At 43.0% G+C, this 20176-nt stretch overlaps 1 protein-coding gene across 2 annotated transcripts in view; it reads left to right on the top strand.

The window, feature by feature from the left end:
• The window catches only part of LOC113404959 (cAMP-specific 3',5'-cyclic phosphodiesterase 4B), a 348028-nt gene that overhangs the window by 292587 nt on the left and 35265 nt on the right, over nt 1-20176 (top strand). The gene's annotated exons all lie outside the window — the stretch shown is intronic.

Genomic DNA, 20176 nt, shown 5'->3' with positions numbered 1-20176 from the left:
TTAAATAATGAACATAATTAGATTAGTTTGCAAAGTTTCGTTTTAGACCCTGTGTTTTTGCTGGCTACTCCTTTCCAAAATGTATTCCAGGCTTGTCTCAACTGAGAGGCGATTTTTATATAATTTATTTTATTTGGCAAAGTTAGAAATATGTTTTAACAATTTCAAAAATACCTATGGCTAAAACCCACTTTACTTGTGTAAAAAAATTGCTTTTTTTTGCATAATCTTTTATACTTGGTATGCAAATAGAGCTCCTTTTGGAAAACATGTGTGATCAAATTAGCTGGAGAGTAATAACGTTCTAGATGAGTGAAAAGTCACTATGAAATATGCTCTGTGGCCACAAACTAAAACACCTATGAAGCTTCATCTCTTCTGGGTATATTCTTGCCAGCTTCATAGGAATTGTAAGATGTTCTTCTCAGTGTGATGAGGGGACAATATGTATGAGTGAAACTGTAAATGTCTCATTGAAACATGCAGAAAAATCTTCCATGCCAAATAAAAACAAGGTCAGAGAGGGCACAGAGAGCTCCTCGTACCCGCTCCCTCCTACCTCACTTGCACAGGGGCAGCTATAATGTAGCTGCACGTGTGAGGAGCGTAATGATGGGAACATCTAATGCTACTGGCAGCATTCCTGGGTTCAAACAAAATGTGATTGGGAGGGGTGAGAATAGGGTCACCTCTTTATGCCACAGGGTTGCTCAAGGGGTAGCACCGGCTACACCTGTTCTACAGGTGCTTGGGTTTAGGCCTCCTCATCTTCCCTAGCACATCCTTGTAAGAGGCATAATTGATCCATTGCATTAAACTAAAAAACTACAGAAAATTTTGGGCATGAAAATCCTATTTATCCTGTGCTTATAGGGTGTCTCCATAATATTGATTACATTCCACCATATTGTCATTAAAAATGTCAATTAAATGTATGCTTTTCAAGCTGCCACTGCAGTGTAAACAGGTGAGTTGCTGCCCTGACTACACAGTTCTCCAACTAAAGAAAAGCAGCCAAATTATGATTTATTTATTTTTAGTTTTTTTTGTCCTCCTCACCCCCCATTTGCTTTAATCAGTTGTTAACTGAGCTTCTCCCATAGTGCATTAACCCCAGTGGATGCAAACTAAAACATCTACCTGGAACTCTTAATACTAACATTATTAAACATGGATAGTCACTATATCTACTTGAAGTTGAAAAATGGAACTTAAACGTAAAATCTATTACATTGCTCTTTTTTTTTCAAGGCAAGACAAAGCAAGATTATTGCAGCAGCATTAACTTGACCATGCCACGTTAATACTTTGCGGTTACTATTTGATGACACATGTATTAATATATTAATCAACTTACTTAAGATGTTCTGTGCATTATAACCATGGGAACATGCTGTAAGAATACTAATTTTTGCATTTACTAGCTAAAGACAATTTTAACTCTGTATTAACTTAGTGCTTTGCCTTTTGTTATAGGTAGATAGTACAACTGAGTGGGCATGCACACACACATATCCTTTATGTGTGCGCTTGTGCATACATACATATAGAAGGAAAAGTGTACACACTACATATAACTGTGACCGCAGTGTCTCCAGTTTTCATGGTATTTGGTAGCTCTCTTAGAGCTCCAGCTTCTAGAGGTATGTGATTCTATGAGAATATCAGTTATTTTTTAACGTGTGTTTCTAGCCCACGTGGTTGAGGAGAAAAGCTTGAAAATGTGACCCATGTGTACCCTAAAGACTGAAAAGCAGAAAGTAAATAAAAAGAACCAAACATATTATTTTTATAAAAAAAAGTATGACTTTTTTGGGGCCTGACTCTGGAATGTTTGCAGTTGGCAACTCTGCGATCCATGCAGAACACGGGTTCATTCCATCTTTTTAATGAATGCTTACAGTCATGCTGATGCCCCTTTTATTTTGCATTTTGTGAACATTCAAAACAATCCATAGAGTAATTTTATTTTAAAAAGCATTTGTTGGCTCAGTTAGAACTACTATTACATTCAAGGATATAGCGTTCAGTGCAGGGAGAGTCCATAACACAATCAGAGGCTCAAGTCATTAAATAAATTATTCACTGTGAATCATTCACTCAGCATTGTCTAGTATGACTATGTAAACATAGACACACTTTGTAAACACACACCCATATCCACTGCGGAAGGCAAAGAGTAAATTGTTGATATTCCACATCAATCCCTGTTCTATCAAGTTTTGGCATGTCATTTGTTGATAAACCTGTTTCAGTGCATGTGCTACGCACTCACTAAGGCCTTGTCTACACTGGCAGGTTTCTGCGCACAAAGCAGATTTCTGCGTTGTAACTCCCGAGGTGTACACACTGCCAAGCCACTTAGTGTGCAGAAACTGCACAGTTGCAGCGCTGTAAAAAAACCCACCCCGACGAGAGGTGTAGAGCTTTCTGCGCCGGGACTACAGCGCTGCGGTGCCAGTGTAGACACCCTGGTCGATTACAGTGCTGCGATTGGCCTCCGGGAGGTGTCCCACAATGCCTGTTGTCGCCTCTCTGGTCATCAGTTTGAACTCTACTGCCCTGCCCTCAGGTGACCAACCATGAGTCCCACCCCTTAAATTCCTTGGGAATTTTGAAAGTCCCCTTCCTGTTTGTTCGGTGACGCATGCAGTGGTCTCAGCGCATCTTTCCAGGTGACCATGCCTGCTCCATGCACCAGGCAATCCCCCACTTGGAGCAATGCCGAGCTGCTGGACCTCATCAGCATTTGGGGAGAGGAGGCTGTCCAGTCCCAGCTGTGCTCCAGCCATAGGAATTATGATACCTATGGACAGATTTCACAATGCATGACAGAAAGGGGCCATGACCAGGACACACTGCAGTGCAGGGTCAAAGTGAAGGAGCTGCGGAACTACTACCACAAGGTGCGGGAGGCAAACCGCCACTCTGGGGCTGCGCCCACGAGCTGCTAGTACTACAAAGAGCTGGATGTGATACTCAGTGGTGACCCCACCTCCACTGCAAAGGCCACTGTGGATACTGCGGTGGCTCGCGTGCCAGTCGAGAGTGGACCGAGCCAGGAGGAGGGAATCTTGGACGAGGATGTGGAGGGGGAGGGGGACCCAGAGGCAGAGGACGACTCGGAGGTCAGAGATGCATGAAGCCAGGAGTTCTTCTCTATCCCGGAGAAGGCTAGCCAGTCACAGCTGTCGGATGTTAGCGAAGCACAAACAGGAGAGGAGGCCCCTGGTAAGTGGATTTGATTTTGGGAATCACTGAAGCAAGTTGTTGGGGGCAGGAGGGTTACAGAAAGCAGACTTGTGTCTGTATGATGCGTGTGTGATGGGTTGGATCACAGAAACCCCCTTGGGAACTGCCAACTGATGTGCCAAGACTACTTCTGCCCCTGCTTTCCCTGCCCTCCCAGCTTGGGACTTCAGTGCCCTGCCTGGTTTGACCCAGACCCGCTAGCCTGCTGCAAACCCAGACCCAGGTCTGAACCACGTCCCCTAACAGCTGTAGGTTTAAACTGAAAGCAGCTTAAGAAGTGTTCCTGTCTTTAACACTTATACAGGGTAAACTCATAAATTGTTCGCCCTCTATAACACTGCTAGAGGGGTATGCACAGCTGTTTGCCCCCCCTCCCCAGTATTAATACATACGCTGAGTTAATTAATAAGTAAAAAGTGATTTTATTAAATACAGAACGTAGGATTTAAGTGGTTCCAAGTAATAGCCGACAGAACAAAGTGAATTACTAAGCAAAATAAAATAAAACACGCAAGTCTAAGCCTAGTACAGTAATAAAACTGAATACAGATAAAATCTCACCCTCAGAGATGTTTCAATAAGTTTCCTTCGCAGACTGGATGCCTTCCTAGTCTGGGCACAGTTCTTTCCCCGGTACAGCCCTTGTTCCAGCTCATGTGGCAGCTATGGGATTTCTCATGATGGCCGCCCCCTTTGTTCTGTTCTACCCACTTACATAACTTTTGCACAAGGCGGGAATCCTTTGTCCCTTTCTGGGTTCCCACCCCTCCTTCTCAATGGAAAAGCACCAGGTTAAAGATGGATTCCAGTTTGGGTGATATGATCAGATGTCACTGTAGGACTTCATTACCCACTTGCCAGCACACACGTATACAGGAAGACTTACAAGTAAAACAGAGCCATCTACAGACAATTGTCCTGGTTAATGGGAGCCATCAAGATTCCAAACCACCATTAATGGCCCACACTTTGCATAATTACAATAGGCCCTCAGAGTTATGTTTTATATTTCTAGTTTCAGATACAAGTGTGATACATTTATACAAATAGGATGACCACACTCAGTAGATTATAAGCTTTGTAATGATACCTTACAACAGACCTTTTGCATGAAGCATATTCCAGTTATATTTACACTCATTAGCATATTTTCATGAAATCATATAGAGTGCAACGTCACAGCACGTCCCACCACATGCCTAGTCTGAGCGGCGGAACAGGGTGTTGATTGACTCCCTCACTTGAATCTGCCTCAGAGATCTGCATGAAACTCTCATGGAGATACTGGGCAGTCCACTGCCACAGGTTCTCTGGCAGAGCTGCTTTGTTTCTTGCCCCATGAAGGGTAACTTTCCTGTGCCACTCTGCTGTCACGGGGAAATGGGGGACCATTGCTGCACACAGGTGAGCCGCATAAGAGCCAGGGTGAAAGCCGTAGTCTTGGAGAAGACCCTCCCTTGATTCCCTGCTCACCCTCAGCAGCGAGATATCTTCCATAATGAACACAGCCTGTGGAAAATGTGGGGACAGTAAAGATTATCAGTCGTGTCCTGTCCCCCCCGCCTGTGCTGGCTCTCCCCAAGAGCCACGTGCCCAGTGTTCAGTACGGTCCTGGAACACTGATTTCCCCTGCCCCTGCGATTACTCACCATTTTGGGGGTCTTGTGACTCATGTGTGCTTGCCTGGGATCAGCCAGTTAGTGACAGGTATGTAAATAGTGGCTGTGTTTTAAATCACTGAATCAGTGATCTGTGTGTTGCAAATAATACTGCTTCTGTAAAATGTTGCATTTTGGCTTCACAGATATGACCTTGGGAGCCCAGCCTCCCTCTTTGTTATCGCCAGCGGAACGACTGCGCAGAATTAGAAAATGGCCACGAAGAACTAAGGAGGACTTTCTGCATCATGTGATGATGACTCCGCGGCCAAAAAACAAGAATTGAAGGAGTGGTGGGACAGCGAGAAGAGGGACCGAAAGGAGAACGCGGCGCGCCAGAATGAAGTGGCTCTTAAAAGTTATGGAGCGCCAAGCGGACATGCTCCAGGCACTGCTAGCACTGCAAACCAAGCAGCTCCGCGCCCGCCCTCCCCTGCAGCTGCTGTCGCAAAATTCTTTCCCATGCGCCCCCCAGACACCGCCAACACACTCTTATCAACCTCCTGGCTCTAATCTGCACCCGCTGCATTCCACTCCTGCCCCGTCACAGTCCAGCCCTGTGGACTCCCACTACCCACTGCACTCAACACCTGTCCCTCTGCAGTTTGGCCCTGCTGAAGTACAGTACCCGCTGCAAAGGACAAGGTTGGATATGATACCTGGACATACACAAATCTTTAACTGTCCCAGGACCCCACCTCCTCCTGGGACCTTCCCTTCCCCCATCCTCCTCAGTGCTGATGTGTTTTTTTGTTTGTGCGCGGTTGTTGTTTTTTAATAAAATAATTGTTTTGGTTTGAAAGCAATCTTTATTCCATTAATTGAAAGCAAACAGAGCCCTTCAAAGCAGGCAATTTTCTTAAACCATAGTGCATCGTCTGCACCAATCACAATCTCCTCCTAGCATTACAAGCACTGTACGCCCGAGCACAGCAACAAATATTAGTGGCTTTCAGCTTCAAATTGCTGCCTCAAGTCATCCCTGATCCTTATGGCCCCACGCTGGGCCCCTCTAATAGCCCTGGTCTCTGGCTGTTCAAATTCAGGCTCCAGGCACTGAACCTGGTCCAGCCCTGAGTGAAGCTTTCACCCTTCCCTTCACAAATATTATGGAGCCTACAGCACGCGGCTATAAGCATAGGAATATTGTCATCGGCCAGGTCCAGCCTCCCATATAGGCAGTGCCAGTGGGCCTGTAAACGTCGAAAAGCATGTTAAACAGTCATTCTGCACTTGAGCCTGTTGTTGAACCGCTCCTTGCTGCTGTCAAGATGCCCTGTGTAGGGCTTCATAAGACATGGCATTAAGGGGTAGGCAGGGTCTCCCAGGATAACAATGGGCATTTCGACTTCCCCTACGGTGATCTTCTGGTCTGGGAAGAAAGTCCCTGCTTGCAGCTTCCTGAACAGGCCAGTGTTCCAAAAGATGCATGTGTCATGCACCTTTCTGGACCAGCCTGTGTTAATGTCCATGAAACATCCACAGTGATCCACAAGCGCCAGGAGAACCATAGAGAAATACCCCTTCCGATTAACGTATTCGGTGTCTAGGTGGTCTGGTGCCAGAATTGGAATATGTGCGCCATCTATCGCCCCTCCGCAGTTAGGGAAGCCCATTTGTGCAAAGCCATTCACAATGTCACGCACGTTGCGCAGAGTCATGGTCTTTCGGAGCAGGATGCGATTAATGGCCCTGCACACTTCTGTCAACACGAGTCCAACGGTCGACGTTCCCATTCTGAACTGGTTAGCAACCGATCGGTAGCAGTCTGGAGTATCTAGCTTCCACAGTGCAATCACCACGCACTTCTACAATGGCAGGGAAGCTCTCATTCTTGTGTCCTTGCACCACAGGGCTGGGGCGAGCTTATCACACAGTCCCATGAATGTGGCTGTCCTCATCCGAAAAGTTCTGCATCCACTGCTCATCATCCCAGATGTGCATAACGATGTGATCCCACGACTCAGTGCTTGTTTCCCGAGCCCAAAAGCGGCGTTCCAGTGTGGTCAGCACCTCCATGAATGCCACAAGCAATCTTGTGTTGTAGCTACTACACGTAGTGAGATCAATGTCGAACTGCGCTTGCCAGGGCCGGCTCCTGCGTTTTTGCCGCCCCAAGTGGCGAACAAAAAAAAAAGCTGCAATCAGCGACACTTCGGCGGCAGTTCAACCGCCGCCGCTTTATTCTTCAGCAGCAATTTGGCGGCGGGTCCTTCCCTCCGAGAAGGACTGAGGGACCCACCGCCGAAGAGCCGGACATGCCGCCCTTTTCCCTTGGCCGCCCCAAGCACCTGCTTCCTGGACTGGTGCCCGGAGCCGGCCCTGGCTCTTGCCTTTGTATTTTAAGGAATAACTTCACTGCCATTCGTGACGTGTTAGTGAGAGCGAGCAGCATATTGGTTAACCGTGCGGGATTCATTCCTGCAGACCGAAGAGGCAGAGCAGAGCGTGCAGTACATAAACCTTTGAAAGATGGCGCTGGATGGAAGCACAGGGATTGCTGGGATGCAAAGCAATGCATCATGGGGCATTGGGACAGGACCCAGGATGCCCCATCATCCCCTCTGCCTTCCCACAACTCTTAGCGGCAGAAGAGGAAGAGATGCTCTGTGGGATAGCTGCCCAGAGTGCACCGCTCCAAATACCGCTGTAAGTGCCGCAAGTGTGAACATGCTATTGCACAGGCAGGTGACAGTGTGAACACACAACGGCGGTTTCCCTTCAGCGCTGTGTGAGTGGTGCTGTAACTGCCGGCACTGTAACTCTGCAACACAGCCTTGTCGCTAAAAGTCAGCATATGTAAACACTCTCTGTCGGTATTTTGTCAGCATTTTTGCCGACAAAATACTTCCAGCCCCGCGAGCGGCATTAGCCTTGTTGTCAGGAGAGCGCTCCTGCTGACAAAGCTGTGTTCACACTGCCACTTGCGGCAAAACTTTTGTCTTTTGCGGGCGTGGGGGGGGGCAGGGGGGCGGAGACGGACTTTTTAAGTACCTGTGAAAGACAAAAGTTTTGTTGACAACTGTCGCAGTGTAGGCAAGCCCTGAGAAAGACAAGTTAACTTTTTGAGAATGATGCTAGACATTGACTGGTAATTCTTACTGAACAAAGTAATGGGTGTCTCTTTATTAAAGGAGGGTAAATAAACTGTGATTCAATTTCCTTTGTTGAAAGTGAAAGAAGGGTGTTTGAGATGCAGGTGTTTGGATTTGAGTTTAATTAACTGGTAAACTAAACCCTGCCCTCATGTCAGGTAGCTTAAGCCACCCTTTCCTTTCCAAATCACATGTCTAAAATGCACCCTGACTTGAATGTAAGTAGTGCTTAGCTGAATCACAGTGTTATCAGCAAATGACATCTGGGTGGATCCAGGTGGTGGATTAGGTTTTTGTAATTCAGATTCAACATGAAACCCTTTTTTTCTGGTTGTGTGGGTGTGTATGTCCAACCTACGGCTGCTAAGCATGGTTTAGCATGATTTTTAACTGTAGTGTAGCTAAGGAACAAATGTTAATTCCTAGTTGTGTTTAACCCTAGGGACATGCTGCACATTTAAAAAAAAAAATACTTAGCAATTGTAATGTAGTGCAGCCAAAGCTTAATTCATGAAATTCAGTACTTCACTAAGGGTCTTTGTGAAGAGCTTGACCCACTGCCGCGGCGCCTCCTGCTGGTTGTCCTCAGGAATTAGCTCTCCCAGCCTTGGAGCGCCCTCTGCAGGCCGGTGATCCGCCCCCATGTCCCTCCCAGGACCCCGGTGCCCCTTTCTCTGGGTGCTGCCCCCTGGCAGTACCCCCACGGTCCTGGGTCTCCCCCTCCCAGGGGAACCCCCACCCACTATCCCCACTTCGCCTCAGTGTTCAGCTACTGCCAGACCCCATCTAGCCCCCTGCTCACTGGGGCGGACTGCAATGTAAGCCACTCATCATAGGCAAAGGGGGTTCGGACCTGCTGCCTCTGCCTACCCACGGGCTGCCCCCTGCAACCCAATACCTAATGGGCCTTACCAGGCCTGCAGCCTGGGGCTTTCCTAGGCCGGAGCTCCCCGGCTCCCTAGGCCTTTCCCCAGCCCTGCTCCAATCTATGTTCCCTTCTTGGCACCTTGCAGCCAGGCCCTTCTCCCTCTACAGTCAGAGGGAGACTGCCTGGGCCTCTGGCTCACAGCCTTTTATAGGGGCCAGCTGGGCCTGATTGGGGCATGGCCCCAGCTGAGCCTACTTTCCCCCAATGAGCCCAGGCTTCTTGCCCCAGCCACAGCCCTCTCCTAGGCTGTTTCTAGCCCCATAGGGCAGGAGCGGGTAACCATCCCACTACAGTCTTCCAGTCTCTAGTGTGAATTAGCACCCATTCTGCAGGGTGTATTGTTCATACTTTAAATACTTTGTTGCTACTATGTATGATATGTTAGATTCAGAGGGTCAGGTAAACTTCATGTTTGATGATCAAGCTAGAATAGAGAAGTAAAATTTGCCTTCTTTCTGAGTCTGTTGGATTTTTTAGAAGTTTGATGAAGTTCTGTACTTAGAAGAACATTTTAATGGTTAGTTGGTGATTGGCTCTGCACCTAAGTCTCAAGTTTGAAATCAGACACTTGCATCCATCTGGCATCAGATCTATGGACAGGTATTAAAAAGATCAGATTAGACATCAGATCTTCTTAGGGATGGCAAAATTTTGTTTTAAATTCAAAATAAAACATTAGTTTTTATGCCTGAATTGCTGTTGTACATATGCAGATTTGAACTATTTAACAAATAATATGCAGAAATACATATGTAGGAAGGACTCTCAAACTTTGAAGTGATTTATATTATAAATAACTAAAATTTATTGCATCTAGGATGTAATTAAGACTAATACCCAGAAGATGTAATATGGGCACAATATACAATTTACTATTCATTGGCAGAAAGGGTATACTGCAAATGGTTTGAGAACCATTACAGATTGCAGTCTCCACATTATTAAATCTCCAAGTTGGAAAATTGTTCTCTGAATGTTTCTAACACAAAACAACTTTGACATTTAAAAAGAATTTTACATATTTTATTAAAATTGTGACTACTGGCCTCTTTGAATGGAGACAAATAACTGGGTACATGTTTGTAACCAGAGTTATAGTGTCTAAAATTAAGGTGTGAGACTACAATCCTGCAAAGGTGTCTGCTTTACCTTTTGCAGAATTAGCAGACTCAATCAGGGATTTAGATGTCTAATAGCCCTATATTGAGTCTGCAAATATTTGTGCCCACAATTTCACATCTTCAAAACTGGAGGTCAATCTCATAACAAGACACTTGATTGGAAAGTAACCGTTAGCAATATCAGACTCTGAAAGCCTATTTGGTTGGTACACTGAACACTTAGTTATTTGGAGCCATGTTGGACTATTAATTTCCCATGGTTGTGGGATTTTAATGCTGCCGGTAAGAAGAAAATTGAGGCTTTTGAGAGGTGGTGCTGGTGAAGACTCTTGTGTATCTCCTGGACAGAAAAGAAGATGAATGCTTATATTAGAAATGCTATTGGAGAGAGGCAGACCCTGCAGTAGGAAATCAACAGGAGTAAACTACTATACTTTGGTCACATCAGGCATAGAGATGGGAATAACTTCAGGGAAGTTATAGTGGAAGGAATGGTGGCAGCTCATCTTAGTAGGGGATGAATAGCGAGGGCAAGAATAGACTGTGTACGACAGATTATTGGGCGGTGAGCTGCTGAGTGCTCAAAGTCAGTGATGGAGCAAGACGGCTTCTGAAAATTCTGTTCTGATGTCACAAATATTCAGACAGGAATAAATAGATTTTACTGATTTACGTTGTACTATGCAGAAGTGAGAGCTGCACCCTCTCTCCATGCAACTTTAGTGGCCTGCCTGAGCCCCAGTGAAGCAACCATTCTCCCATTCCACTTTCAGCTAGAACCGGGGAGTCCAGAGTCATGAAAATGCAAAGGAATATATTAGAAATTTAACCAGATTCACTTCAATAACAACAACAAAATCACTTTGAGTGAAGTTTGATGTTTGAGTGACTTCTCAGATCATTTCTTAATTTGGACCTGCCCCTGCTTCTGTTGAAGTCAATGGCATGGAGTAGGAATTGGAGCCCTTTCTGTGAACTGGTTTACTCGTCCATAGGGAAAACCACACCGGCAACAGGTTTTATCCAAAAACTTTTAAAAATGTAAATAGTTGAAAAGTCCCAAGGCCACTTTCACAACCAGGTCTCATGCTGAGAAAATTGTGATGGGGCCAAGTCACTAGGCTAGATATGAAGTCATAGGCTGCAGGGGCAGGTGGGGTCCACCCGGGCCATGGCCTGACCACTTTTTGGTCAGGTCAAACCTGAGTGGTGCTGTGACCGTATGTGCCAGGTCCCAAAGCCGCTCACTCAAATTTGGCCTGGATGCTCCTCCATCATGATGGAAGATGGGCGAGGCCAAACCTGAGTGGTGCTGTAACACTGCTCACTCACTGAAATTTGGAGAATTCAGTAGGTGTAAGGGGCTCATGGTCCCAGAGAGTCAGGCTGCGGTGGAGTGGGGGGAAGCATCTGAGGGGGGATGAGGAAGGACAGGCAGGGGGCTAGGAGGTCAAATCTATGGCGTTCCGCAGCCCCTGGGTGAAGGTAATCCTCTACAGATGAATTTTTAAGTTCCTTTATAGAACTCAGGGACACTGTACATTTATTCTTACTATACGTTTAGATGGAGGAGAAAGAGCTGATGGTTTTCAACAAAGAATGTAATTGTTTCAAATTACATTTGTCAAATTGATTTTGTTGCTAATATTTTTGAAAAGCGGCTTCCACAGAAATGTCCCCATTTAACCTGTGACCAACCCTGTGTACAGCCTTGGAAAGTAAATGGTGCTTGCAGATACTGAATGAGCAAAGGTAGTTTTTTCTTGTTTAAACAAGTATAGGTTTTTTCATAGCCATAAACAGGGAGGGAGGAAACACTGACTGAACAAATTGACATTAATGGCACATAGTGGAAATATCTGGACTGTGTTCCTGAAAATATGCTGAGTGTATTGGTAGATAGCACAGATTTCAGCTTGTAAAATTAGAAGAAGAGTGGAATGAAGACTATTTTTAAGGCTTCTGGGGGGGTATCCTTTGCCTTTGAACATTTGTTGTTAAGGTGCTCCCAACATGTGGAGCAATCTGGTTTGTTTCAAAGCCAGGAAACTGCTTATCAGGCATAGTTTTATGAGCAAACAGCAGGGATTGCTACCAGTATTGAGAGAAGAGGTGAATTCTATCAGAGACTGGGAAATCATCCCCCAACCCTCCCTGAAATGTGGTGGTAGAATTGTAACAAAGAGCTCCCAAGAACTCCTTCCAACACATCACTGAGTTTCAGTAAGAAGTGACATATCATCCACAGCCACGCTGTACCAAACTAAAAATAGGAAGAAAAACAGCGACACACCTTTTTATTCCATTAAAACACATTGGAGTGGGAGAATTTTTTTTTAAAGGCCAAGTGAAATAAATGAGACATTTTGCTTTTTTAAACAAATAGGGACTTGTTAGGTCTGCCGTCTGATTGGACTGACAGCAAAGCCACTTTTGTAAAGAAAACGTCACCATAAACGTTAGTACAGTGCTCGAGAAGGTGGAAAGTGTTACATAAATGCTAAGTACTCTTAGAAATAGAATTGCAAAGGATTCTTTTTAGATATTGGTATTAATTACCTTTTAATATATTTGGAAAATGATTTAACGTACAGCACTGGAAAAAAATTATGGAAACATCAGCTGGAGTATGGAAATAATCTTACTGGCAAGAACTTGATTATGCAACATGATGATCCAAATATAAACTGTGAAATGTGATACAGCTCAAGACACATTGTACAATATTCCACAAGATTATATCCAAAAAGTGTACAACTGCCTCGATAAGTGAATTAGTACATTATGCTATACAGCAGGGATGTCAAAATCATTTGGAGGAGAAGGCTGGATTCCAGGTTTAATCATGGTCCCTGAGGCACGATACAAAGACAGAGCTTCATACTCACCTCAATCAACAGCAGAGCTCCCACTGATGTTAGTGGGAGGTTTGCAGAGAGATCAAGGGGAGAACATAGCCTTCATGTAGTAACTAAACATCTGTATTTAGCTCCTCATTGTCACATTGAGTATCACTCAATGAGAAGATCTGCTCCCCCTTATTTCACTTCTGTTTCAGCTTTTTGTTTCTCCTCCTTCCCCTCTTCCTCTCTGTTGCTCCCCTTTCTTGTCTTGTGTGTCTCCTCTATTCCTCCCTCTGTATTTTTATCCCTGCAGCAAATCCCAGTTCCCACTCCTCAATGGTTTCACTCCTATTCCCTTCCCTATTTTATTGCTAAAATGATCAGCAGCAGAATAATTAATATCATGTTATCATCACTGGACCTTTAGAGTTGACACTCAAATGAGATGAATAGGGGACAGGTAGAAGATATAGAAGTCATTGTTTCAGGTTGTCTGCAGACTCAGGCAGAAGTCACATCAGTTTACACTTGATTTACATTTGGAAGATTGTATCTGCAGCCCCGAGGTATCAAAACTTACTTTTCATTTTTAAATGAAAACTTAGATTCTGCACAAGCTGCATACGACATATAGGGCACATAAATGTATTTATGTATTTGTGTGCCCCATATTCAGATCCTGCCATATGTGTGCCATATGTTTGACACCCCTGCTAAACAGCCAAGTTCCCCCTTCAATTCCCCATACAAAATTATATTAGCCCTTCTTTTTGTATGTATTCTCAATTCACATTAAATATTTATCTGGTATGTGAACCTGTTGTATCCTTGCTCTCCACTCAGCATTAAGAATATGGAGAAACTACATTGGTACAGTTGGATTCCAAATAACTAAATAATAACTTTATTAACTATGTGCAAATATAGAAACCTAGCTACTTATATCTGTTCTGGCAGGGTTCTGATGTCTTCTGCAACAGAAGACAGGGAGGCCCTCTAGAAGGCTCCCAAACCATTTAAAGCGATATTACCCAATTCCTATACACTACAGATAGATTCTGACAAATATCATTTTGTCTGAAAAGTACAATTTAGTGTGTGAGATGAAGATGCGTCATATTTTGTTTTCAGTACAACATGTTTAAAACATTAGATTAGCAGAGTGCATCTGATTTGAATAAGTCAGCCATTAGGGATAGTTTTTTGAGATTGTCCAGAAGTATACTTCCTAAAAGTAGAGGTGGGAAACGAGGTTCAGATAAAACAATCATTTTAATCTGTCACTAACTCTTATTTATTATTTAGCACCAACAGTGTACTTAGAACAGAGAGGGAAATATGGTCCCTGCACCAAGTCTCAAAATAGATAGATAATATAGTCCAGACATCAGATGAAAAGAGGGGGGAAATGAAAATGTCTGATGTTCCTTTAAAAATAAATTGTATCTAATCTGGGACTATAAATGCTACTATCCATTAATCGTATTGTGTGGATATTGTATAGTGCCCCTACAGAGCAGAGTTAAGGTTTGGGTGCCCTGCCAGTGCATTACCATACTTTAACATATTTTCATTGCCTTTCCATTTAACCTTAACTCTGAATTTCCTGTTTTTTTTATACTTTTTTTTTTAATAATAGCAACATCCCTGTAATGTTTTACCCTTAAGTTACTGATACTTACTCAACATTAACGCCAGTATAACAAAGCTTTTATCTTGGAATTTTGTTGGTTATATGAAAAAGATCATACAGAACAAGAAACAACAAACTCTTGAGAATGCCACCACAGGATATTTGTAACAATTTAAATATGTGTAATATCATCCTGCATTTTATTATTATTATTTATTATTTATTATTTATTATTAACTTTTAGCTCCAGCTTCTGGCTGATTTGCCATAGTCTCTGGAGTAATGCAGAGTGGTTAGAGCTATACTCAGGTGGCTTCCTGGGCTCCTTCCCTGATGGCTGCTTGGATGAATTCTTATTGGGAACAATAGGAGGCACTGGCCATTTTGAAAGAGGGCATTGTAACTGAGAGGACAGTTGCCTCAGTCCCATTGAGCACAGTAGAAGATAGCAACCTTTTTCAAAGAAGACAAAGGGGTTTTTAATTCTCTGTAGATCATGAGCCATTGGCCTCTGCTATAGAAAACAATTTCACTTATGAAGACTAATAGCAAAAAATGACCATTAATCCTTAAAAAAAATCTTTCAAGTGTAGCTAATCCATAAGATTTCAGCAAGTTATAACTATATGGGAAGTTAGAAGAGTCCATATTCTTAAGATCATTTGGGACAAAAAATGTGCAATACAAGGTGCTAAATTTCTTAAAGGACCCATTTTTCAATTAATGTTAACTCTTTAATTAATGGAGTTACTTGTAAATTCTCAGAAATCCACTGTGTGCTCAGGGCGAGTGGTATAGGATGTATTGCTGTCTTCATACCTAACAAACCTGTTGAATCTCTGCTCTAAAATGCAAACTCAGCCTTAACTATGCAACCTCAACTAGTGCTTCCCTAATACCTTTGACAGTGAACAGTGAGGTGGCAGACTTGCAGATAACGCAAGGTTATTTAGATTAGTCCAGACTAGGGGACCCTGAGGAATTTAAGAAACACCTGGCAAAGCTAACCAGTAACATAACACAATATCAGCCCAAATTCCTTTTAGTAAATTCATCATTTTAGGTAGCACTTTCTGGGACAAAAGATCCGGACATAATTTTGTTGCTCTGCCAATTATTATCTTCACAATCTGCAGCTGTTTCAAAAAAGCAAATAATATTAGGTTGTATGAAGAAAGAGAATAAGATAAGAGCACTATTTTCTGTGCTTTAGAAAACTAAGCACACTTTCTGCTGGATTGAGTACTAAATAGTCTGTAAAAAAATAAGATAAAGAATGTTTTTACATACTATGGTACTTACTAAGACCTCTCTATTTTTTTATTGACAAATATTGTATGCTTGTCTATCTAAATGGCTAGTGTTTTAGTCAGACTTAAATGATGTGTTAAAATTGCCAAATTTTTTTTTAGGAATTCAGGTCCTGCTGTATTTATTGCCCCTTAAATGTTTTCCTTGCAAGTATCATTAGTAATGATCTGATAGTCATATTTTTTATTTGCATAGCACCCTTCAGCCTGAAGGATCCCAGAGCGCTTCACAAATTATATACATTCAGCACAGCTGAAATGCAGCCACCTTGAGGGTGGAGGACAGCAGCCAATCAATCAGCATATAGCACACAGCACAACAGTGAGCAGGAAGGATAATTTTGCACAACAATGCTATTATGAACAGAGCATGAGATTTTCCATGTTCATACAGAGTGGACAGAGTTTCAATTTTCTGGCTCATGCAACTACATGAAACTCAATTTACCTTAGAAAGGTGATGGACATGGGTGGATCCTTTTGTGGTCCCAGGAAGAATGGGTACCGCAGTCCTGAAGTTTAGAATTCTATTCTGTTCTGTATAGGTTCTTACACTGCCCTGGGGTTCTTGCACAACTTTCTTGGGGATGAAATCTTAAAAGGAAAATGGAAAATAAATTAAATTACAGTGGCAGGTAGAAGTAGACTGGATCCAAACACCTATGAACTTTGGCAAGTCTGGATCTGAACTTGAAGGCTTAACTTAAATGGGCCAAACCAAAACTCTGTGTAACAACCTCTCTCCCCATGACACAGTAGAAATAGAACCTAGCACCGTTAGCACCACAGTACCTCACACTTAGCCAGGTCATTGTAACCAGATCCCAATACGCCCACATTTGGTGAAGTTTGACTTGAATTTGAGTTATATGAGCTAAGTCCATGTCTCGGGCCATTTGAAGGTTGCTGGAACAATGATAGGGCAAGTAAAACAAAAGCAGATTTAGTTTTTGTTTTAATTATTACATAAGAATATTCAACTTTCCAAACTTCGTGTTTTTTTTTTAATTTTATTTAATTATTCTTAGAAAGGTGCAAGATATTCTAAGTAGGTGGGATATAGAAGCATTCTGACTCTATATATTTGAGTAGGCCATGATTCCACCTCCTGCTCAGAAAACTGAAGTTAGGCTGTAAATTATAGTGATATTTATAGATAATTGCCCTTAGTAATAATGAATTCCTATTAAGCGTATCTGACTGGGCTCTTTGTGCATCTGCTCCTAAAATCACTTTGTTCTCCTTGTTGAGTTTATTAAAAAATAGAAACTTGTTCATTTAGAGGACCGACTGGCTAAGCAGCAGTTCTGCAGAAAAGGACCTGGCGATTACAGTGGATGGGAAGCTGGATATGACTCAGCAGTGTGCCCTTGTTGCCAAGAAGGCTAATGGTATATTGGGCTGCATTAGTAGGAGCATTGCCAGCAGATCGAGGGAAGTGATTATTCCCCTCTGTTTAGCACTGGTGAGGCCACATCTGGAGTATTGCATTCAGTTTTGGGCCCCCCACTACATAAAGGATGTGGATAAATTGGAGAGAGTCCAGCAGAGGGCAACGAAAATGATCAGGGGGCTGGGGCACATGATTTATGAGGAGAGGCTGAGGGAACTGGGCTTATTTAGTCTACAGAAGAGAAGAGTGAGGGGGGATTTGATAGCAGCCTTCAACTACCTGAAGGGGGGTTCCAAAGAAGATGGAGCTCGGCTGTTCTCAGTGGCGGCAGATGACAGAACAAGAAGCAATGGTCTCAAGTTGCAGTGGGGGAGGTCTAGGTTGGATATTAAGAAACACTATTTCACTAGGAGGGTAGTGAAGCACTGGAATGGGTTACCAAGGGAGGTGGTGGAATCTCCATCCTTAGAGGTTTTTAAGGCCTGGCTTGACAAAGCCCTGGCTGGGATGATTTAGTTGGTGTTGGTCCTGCTTTGAGCAGGGGGTTGGACTAGATGATCTCCTGAGGTCTCGTGCAACCCCAATCTTCTGTGATTCTAGAGGGAATTTGAGACTTTTTTTTTTTCATTTTGAGGAAACTTGAAACCTCTCACTAAAATTGTTTTACTTATCTGCTCATTGATAGGGAGTTTGCAGGTTGGGGAGGAAAGTTCATGGAAGTTCCACTGTTGTATTTTGTGGCTAGTTCCAACTATTTTTTTGACTTGAATGTCACAGAACTGTGCAAGAGGAGGTTACTTCCAGTAGATCTGTAGCTCTGTAAGTATAAAAAATTGAGTATTAGCTCTTCTTTACACCAAAATGTATTTTATTTTATTGGAATGTAGGACTAGAAGGGACATGTGTCGTAGAATCATTGCTTTAAAGTATTTCTTGCTCAGTGAGAAATTATTCTTCTGTAGTGTTTGTTTTCTCCTATTGAGCTTTGAGTGGTTGAACATATACTGCATATGCATTTATTAATATATTTAAAATACACAGTGGACATGGTTGATAAGGAAGAGGATTTATCCATGTGGAGTGGTAGACAGATATGCATATACAAAAGAGACTTTGGAATTCAGTGGGACTACTCCCTAATAAGAGGGCAGCAAATTAAGTCAGTGGGCAAGATTCTGATTTCTTGGCCAGTACTATTGAGCTGTGCAGTAGTTTCCCTATACAGCCTCATGATCATATCACCCTTTTCCATCCCACTCTCCATTTCTTCCTGTTGTTTCACACTCATTTACTCTATGATTCTTCAAATTAGATTGTAATCTCTTCAGGGCAGAGAGCATCTGTTACTGTGTATGCCAAACCCAGCACAACAGGGGTGCTGGGCACCGCCACAGCACAAATATGTATTTGAGCACCACCACAGCACAAATAATAATAATTTAACAAACAATAATTTATACTGGCGTAAATCTGGAGTAATTGCACTGACTTCACTGGTGTAACTGAGATCGAAATCTGAGCCATTCGACTAGTTGTATATGTAATTCAAGGTCCCATGGAGGAGTTCTGTTGACTTCAGAGTGCTTTGGATCAGGCCCTATGTGCAGTAGCTGTAGAACCAGAAGCTAGTGGAAACCTATTTCACACCCCAGCAGTGAGTGAGCCATCTGGTGTGGAGGGTGCAATGATGCAAACGAAGGGGCACAGAGCTAGTTGGTACACTCCATAAACATGGTGACAGGTTTCAGAGTGGTAGCTGTGATAGTCTGAATCAGCAAAAAGAACAGGAGTACTTGTGCCACCTTAGAGACTAACACATTTATTTGAGCATAAGCTTTTGTGGGCTAAAACCCACTTCATCGGAAAAGGTATTTTCCACTGCATGCATCCGATGGAGTGGGTTTTAGCCCACGAAATCTAATGCTCAAATAAATTTGTTAGTCTCTAAGGTGCCACAAGGACTCCTCGTTCTTTTTTCCATAAACATGGTGGCTCAGAAAGAAATGGAGCCAGGGCAGCTGAGCGGTGCATTGATTCAGGGCAACTGCTAGGGAGCCACCACTGGTGAGAACCCTTTGGAATCCCTGCCAAAATGTAAAGTTGCTCCCAAGAGAGAGTGACACTACTGCTCCTGCCCCTCCCTCTAGACCAGTTCTTCTTTCAGCACATCCACAACCTCCAGCACAAAGTGGTAAAAGTTGCACTCACAGAGCTGAATAGGGCCTATAGTGTGTGTGTATATTTTTCTAAGTCAGTAGAAGTCTAGAGTTCTATTCACTCTATTATGATTGCAGTTTGCTTTAACCGGTATCATTTAAAATCCTGACTCCTTGAACTGAGGAAGATATGTATTGGTATGTGTGTGTCCTTTCAGTCAATAGGTATGGTAGGTAGTTATATTTAAAGGGTTTGAAGTTATTTTTATGAGCCATAGTGAAGTGTGTGTAAACCTTTATTTTTATCTTGAGAGCTGCTTAGCAATTCTTCCAGGAGATTTATGCTTTTCTAGTTGAAACACTTACAAATCGAGAGGAATACAATATTAGCAAAAGCAGAGACAGCTCATTTCTGTTTCCATCTGAGAATCCAGTTCATAATTTCCCTATGATCTTGGCTGAGACCAAAGGGAAGTTTTAACTTTGTTTAGTAAAACAAGAGAAGCATCGTTCCCTTTAACCAATAGAATCAATCACTCATCCAGTACTCCCATAAAGTTTCTGTCTGATTGTATCCCTATCAGAGGGCTCTCATGTAGCACCCAAACAAACTGTACGCCTAACCTTGTTTGGGGCAGTACTACCGCATGGAAAAGTTACTCAAAGATCACACACGTACAATACCCTCAGTGATTGCGTTGCTTAAAGATTTACTGACAACGATTGGTTTCTTTTTCATTTTACTTGAAAAGAGCGTAGCTTGTTTCTTCTGAGAAAAAAGTAACTG

Source organism: Terrapene carolina, unplaced genomic scaffold (assembly GCF_002925995.2).
Source record: "Terrapene carolina triunguis isolate 2854851 unplaced genomic scaffold, T_m_triunguis-2.0 Scaffold210, whole genome shotgun sequence".
In the NCBI taxonomy this organism is placed as follows: domain Eukaryota; kingdom Metazoa; phylum Chordata; order Testudines; family Emydidae; genus Terrapene; species Terrapene triunguis.
Note: the sequence above shows the minus strand (reverse complement) of the source record. Positions and strands in the feature narration are given on the sequence as shown.